Source organism: Nelumbo nucifera, chromosome 2 (genome assembly GCF_055504915.1).
Source record: "Nelumbo nucifera cultivar China Antique chromosome 2, China Antique-T2T, whole genome shotgun sequence".
NCBI lineage: Eukaryota > Viridiplantae > Streptophyta > Magnoliopsida > Proteales > Nelumbonaceae > Nelumbo > Nelumbo nucifera.
In genome coordinates this window covers 67,119,959-67,126,903 of record NC_142650.1, presented here as the reverse complement: position 1 = coordinate 67,126,903, position 6,945 = coordinate 67,119,959, and positions in this window count along the sequence as shown.

The following is a 6,945-nucleotide window of genomic DNA, read 5'->3' as shown; positions in this document are numbered from 1 at the left end:
TTTTAAAAAGTTGTCATTATTTTCTTTTTTTCTCTTTTTATTTTATTATAGTTTTAGGAATACATGAATTCGGTGGTTCTGTGAACTTGGCGATGAAAGTGGCAAATTGGGTTCCAAGCTTTGAGCTTTTCAGGTCATTGCTGGTTCAGCGGTGACAGAGGAGACTGGAAATGAAAGAGGAGAAGAAGAATGGAGTATTTTATGAATTTGTAGGAAGATTGTAAAGAAAAGGTATTTTAGAAATTTTATGTGTGAACGGAATGTAATGAAAAGTTAACGAAGGAGGTTTTAAACAATTGTCAGACAACTTAAAACTTGGGGATACATTAAAATAATATGTAAAGAATGAGAATAGAGTTAGTCAAATACTTTAAGAAATTTGCCTATTTACAAGCACAACTACACATAAATTATTATTTCATTGACCCAGAGCGTGATTCAACTTAACACAGCTCTTTTTTATTTGACCCTAATGGGTCAGTCAACCCGTATTCAAGACACATTTTAAATGATGGGTTTAGGTGGGTCATAGGTAGATGTTTTGGATATCAGCTGGGTTGGGTCAAAAGTTGTCATTACTGTTGCAAGTTATCATATTATAATAAAAAATAGGATAAAATATAAAAACTTCCCCCAAAGTTTCTAACAATTACAAAAATCACCTTTATAGTTTTACTTTAACAAAAACCTCTTCCCTATTTTTGAAATATTTGATGAAAAGCTCACTTCCGTTAATGATAAGACGGAAAACATTAAATTGATGATTAATTTTTTTCAAATACCCATTTTATCCTTTTATATTTTAGCCTAATAAATAATGTTACAGGTTCGAGATCAACACAGGCCAGACCACTCCACTGGCTTCATCCTTCAAAATAGCAGAGGACGTGGCATAGGACCTAGCATATATAACATTAAGCATCCGGGCTCGTTCACGGCAACCTCAAGTCCTCTAATGTGACTCCTGGGTCCCGACTTTGAGGCTTGTCTCACCGGTTACTACCTCACCATGCTCATCGATACCTCCTCCTCCAAAGATGAAATCCCTGACTCCGCCGGATATAGGGCCCCTGAGGCCTGTAAGTCCAGTAGTCGTCGAGCCACCTCCAAATCCGGTGTCTACTCCTTTGGCGTTCTCTTACTGGAACTTATGACCGGAAAACCTCCATACCAGCATCCCTGCTCATATCAATGATATACTTAATTGGGTCAGATCCATCAAGGATGACGATGGTGACGATGAGAACCGGCTAGCCATGCTTCTTGAGATAGCCACCACGTGAGACATCTCCGAAATAGAGACCCAAGATGTGGCAAGTTTTGAAGATGCTCCAGGAGTTTAAGGAGATGGTGATGAATTCAATACTAGGTTTTAGCTCAAAAAGTGAATCAAAGACCAATCACAACCAACTCACCTCTTTCTACATCCCTAAAATTCTATAGAAATCCAAGACTAATCAATCGAGTGACTCATTTAATGAAGCTCCAAACAGAGCAATACTATTAAAATTCTAGAAAATAATACTACTAAGAATTTGAATGAAAAGAGAGAAACCTTCTGGATGAATATGTCTGAAAATAGAGCAATACTGTTAAAATAATGACCAGAACCCGTGTGCATTAAAATACTGTTAAAACAAAGCAATAATGTTAAAACAATGAACCTAAGATCAGTGTCAAAATAATGACCAAAAGAGGAAGAATAAGAAATCGGCTTGTGTAGTGTTCACTCACTTGGCAGAATACGTTTGAAAGGGGAACAAAAAACAAGAAAAAATGAAAACGAAAACAAAAAAGAAACAGCTTGTGTTGTATTCCGCGAAACCCTTGTGCGTTCGTTTCTCCTGTGCTTCTCCTCTTGAAACCGGAAAAATAGAAATTAGGATAATAAAAGAGGGTAAAGAGGTATAATATGTTGGTAGGGGTATTTTAGTAAAAATAGAAGCAAACTAATTTGTAAAAGGGTAAGTAAAGTAGGTATTTGAAAAAAAAAAATAATCATCAATTTAATATTTTCTTCGAAATTCATATTTTTCCATAAAGTATCCGTTGGAACCCATTTTAACGTTTTCCATTTTGGTTATTGACGGAAGGAAGGTTTTTGTCAAGTTTTTCAAAAATAGAGGAGAGGTTTTTGCTAAAGTGAAATTATAGAAGAAATTTTTATGATTGTCAAAAATTTCAAGGAAGGTTTTTGTATTTTATCCAAAAAAAGGAAAACAGTTTTGTAGTAGGTATTCTTGGAAATTCATCTTTTTCCGTAAAGTATCCGTTGGAACCCATTTTACTTGTAGGCTTGTAGATACTTATCTTCAATTGTTCATATTGTTCATGTTATATATTCTAATCAATGGATTCTTTACAACAAAATATATTTGTACAGCCTTAATATTACATATTTTGTTACTCTGGACAAGGAAAGAAGACCACTGTTCAGTTCAATCAAGCAACAAATTTCTTATCTATTTATAGAAGAAAGAAAGGCTGTGTTTGGAAACGATACAAATAAGTGGAATGTAGATATGTAGAGTTTAAAATGGTTTATATAAATTGCAAAGTTGGGTTAATTTTGCATTGACAAATTTATCTTGTTACCAAACAAACTTTTAGTTGTAATGGATGCAAACACGAATTCCAATAAAGCATATGCCTTTTTTTTTACAATCTTATTATCAATGTAAATATGCATTGGAAAATGTATTTTCTATCATTTGTCAATGCATAAATGTAATATTGCCAAACATAGGCAAAAGTGAACCAACCAGAGTGTAAATTTACCCTGAACCCTCATTTGCATCGTTTCCAAACACAGCCAAAGCAATTAGTTTGTTCAATTAGGTACTTGCAATCTTTCCAACAAGAGTTCTTAAATTTTATCAAACTAGTAACAGGTTTTAGAGATGGAAGTACATGAAGAAATCTTGTGATCCACTTTGAATATGCTACTCACAAATTGTTCCCACGTCCCTACCTACAGAACATCATTGTTGTGTATTAGAAACATCTCCCCATGAATGATAAGAGATGAGATATATATTCTCAACAGCTTGGATATACTACCCACAACACTTGTGGCCCTGGACCATCATTGCCTCTTTTTGGAGTATCCAAATCATAATTGGTCACAAACACAAAAACAGAAGCAGGTCGGGAGTATTTCATATAGAGAGAAAGTTGAACCACATTTTTTTCCTTCTAAGAAATTTTCACCCAACCCGCCGCCTTTCACACACCAATTGCCCTGAGGTTCCAAATTGGGTGGGTTTGGATTGAGGTTTTGTCAAAATTAATTTGAATGGGCCGAGTGGCCCAAGCCTGAAATTTTCGGCTGCAGTGTAAAATCTTCTAATTAGGTATCCCACTAACCCAGAGGTTACCCATACCGTGGGTCATATATTCTAGTATGCGTTTGTTTCCAGTGCAAAAACAAATATGTATCATTCAAAAATTCCTTGTAACCCGTTCATGAATACAAACTGGTTTAGTTTTGTACTTAAAATTTTTGTATTTCAATCAAATGGTTTTTGGTTGTAATAAATATAAGGCTTCATTTGGATCTGGTGTAAAATGTCATCAATGTATTTTTATATTGGTGATGTTTTAATGTTTTATACTGAACCATATAATAAGTGACCGTTAAACTTTGAAAATTATGATATAAAAGTGTAAAATTTTACATCGATAAAATCAATATAATATTTACATCGATTATTGATGTAAAACTTTATTCTTGATGAGGTTTTACATTGATCTCCACTTCATCCAAACGAATGCAAAACTGAATCAGAGTGGACTTTTATGTTGATCATAATTACACGCTCCTTCCAAACACCTACACAACTGAACTGATAAATTTTACATCGCTTCCAAATACAGCCTAAATATGAATTTCACCTCTTTTAGATTACAAAGTTTGCATCCAAAAAAATTGATACAAACTTTTTATCAGTTGTGCCTACAAAACATGAAAGCTGTGATAACTGGCTATCAAATACTTGCAAATCGACATCCCGGAGGAGTACAGACAAATGCAGCCCATGGATAAATTATCAAGGATGTGAATCCAAAGCCCATCCTGATAATCGGCACCCTGGAGTCCATTCTTTGAGAATCTTCAGGGATTTGAAGATTACTATTGAGAGAGACTTAATACCGGTCATCTCCTGCCTTAAGAATAGGTCCTCTCCTCCATGGAACTTTAGGTCTATCATTCAGGATTATGGGCAGATCAGGGATCGTCTCAAGAGCAAGGTGAGATACAAACATGTATTCAGAGAGACAAATCAAGTGGCTGACTGGATTGTAAATCAAGGTTATTTGAGTGCTGGTTTCTTTTCTCTTTAGACCATGTTTGGTTTGAGAGAAAATGTAGGGAAAGGAAGGGAAAAGTAGAGAAAACTTTACAACCTTTGTATTGGTTTTTTTGCCTTTCCCTACCTTTTCCTTCAAACCAAACATAGCCTTAATGTTTGTAATTTGCCTAGTTCCTTGAGCTCTATTTGTAAGGGTGACTTATGGGGGCATGCTACCCTCGTCTTGTGTATCACATTCTGGGTCTATCGAAACATGGTTTTTGAAATGCCTGACTCGGATAGTCAGATCGTTTGGCCCGGGAGCCGTCCAGGCAACCAGTTTTGTTTTACCCCGAACTTGATCCCTGGCAAAAAATTGTTAAATTGGTCAACAAACCATTGACCCGAGCGGTTGAATCGTCAACCCATTTGACCTGTTCAATGGTATTTTAGTCGTTTTTAAATTTTAATTATTTTTTATTTTTTTAATTTATTTTATCAGAACAGATTGTCAGTTCGAACCAAACGATTGAACTGTCAACCTGGAAACCAGTGGCCAGAACGGTTCCAATTCCGGGTCTTTTTTTTCCCTGAATATCAATAAAAGATAATATGTTATACCATAACAAAAATAAGGTAACGTTTTTCTGAAAATTTTCAAGAAAGTGCAAGACACTGTTCATTGTCTTCCTTTGCCTCTTATTCATCCAAATGCATTGTTCATGCGAGAGGCAGAGTAGGGCATAGACGGCGTTCTCCTTCACGGTTGCTATTCCGGTCTTGAAGCTGAGGAGAGGTTCAGAATCGCGGTGACACCGTTCTCTTGAAGCTGAGCATCGCATCGGGTTTGATGTTTTCTCTCTCTTTTCGTTTCTCCTTGGATTTGATGTTGTTGCAGAGGGGAAGACTAAATAGGAAAAGCGGAGCTTCGACTTCTCGAGCGGGTCTCCATTTCTCATGGTGTCGCTCACACCAGGTGTGTTGCTGAAGCTCTTACAGCACACGAGTAACAAAGAGGTGAAGGTCGTTGGCGAGCACCGCTCGGCGCTCTTGCAGGTAATCAAGATCGTGCCTTCCCTTGTTGGAGGAGACGATCCGTGGTAAAGTAGAGGGTTCTTCTTGAAGGTTTCGGATTCGTTACATTCGGCTTACGTTTCGATGTCAGACGAGGACGTCGATTTGATCGTCAACGATAAGATCTAGCTTGGGCAATTTGTTCACATCGCTCGGCTAGACTCTGGATCACCCGTTCTGGTGCTTCGTGGTGTTAAGTTTGTGCCGAAGAGGCTCTTGAAGCCAAGCATCGGAAGAGGAGATAAGAGAGATAAGAGGCCTTACAGCCCCAACATGAGCAATCTTGAGGTAGTTTTCCTACTTGTTCTTGGCGAAGAGTCTAAGCTTCATGACCGCCTAGTGCAAGAGAGCAAAGAATGAAGGGGGGACTGTTCATCGTCTTCTACCACTGTATTCATCCGAATACATTAGATTTGAAGCTTCGATGGTATTTTTCAAAACAATCACAGAGGTAGAGGAAAACGAAGACGATGAGTGTCCTTCGTAGATATTAAAAAAAAAAAAAAGTTACTTTATTTTTGTTATTTTATAAAAATATTATCTTTTATTGATATTCAGGACAAAAAAATTGCCCTTTATCTGCTACAAACCTTTTTTTTTAAAACATTGTATGGAAAGAAAAAAAATAAGAGTATATAGCGTTCGATGGCCCTGTCCCATATCCCATATATATATATATATATATATTCTTCCTATAAACTTCAGTTGAAAATGGTACCTTATAAATCATGTCCAACGGGCCTAACTACAAACTACTCAAAAGTAAACGAAATTATAAGTACTTTTAACAAACAGACAGCTGCTACAAGAGACAGACGCCATATTGGGCTTTTTATGTGCAGAGGCCGGCCATAATGACCCACCACCACCTTTTGGTTTGTAGTACATTTGGGTTCTTCCCTTTACTTTTTTTCACCAAAAACAATCACGTGTTGCAGTTGTTTTTGAACTTTGATCCTAAATCCGTGCTTTTTGTTTTCCATTTTTGGCAGAAATGAGGAAGAAAGCTACACAAATCTGTCTTTCTCTCTGGGGTAGCTCGTTTTCAATTATCATCAAAACTTTTTCTTTTTAAAACATTCCATTCTTCCTCCTCAAGTTGGAATGACTTTTGGTCATCATCAAAACATTAAATAAAAAAGAACTTAATGGCTTTTCTATTTTGTTCTTTTATATATTGTGGCTGCAAATCTCCTCGCTCCGAGTTAATTCTGATGTAATTTAATTTGGGTCAAATGGATGCACAACTAACATAAAGAAATAGTTTATTGTATATATGCTTTTTCTCTCTACTTTGCCTAACTACCATCTTGCATTTCTTCAAAAATAATTAAAGCACAGTAGTTTTTTAACAAATTAATAAAGCATTGTTCTAAAACTCAATGAGTCAACTCAGAGCTCGAGTAACTTGGCTCGGTTCAGTTTATCAATTCAATTCAGTGCTCATTTGCAGTGCTTTCAAGCAGTTTATCAACTCAACTACTCAGAGTTTCTCGCATTGCAATGTAGACCCACCCATGCGAAAAATAGTGAAGCCCTGTTTGGTGAAAAACCCAACCCAGAAAAGAGAAAATATTTT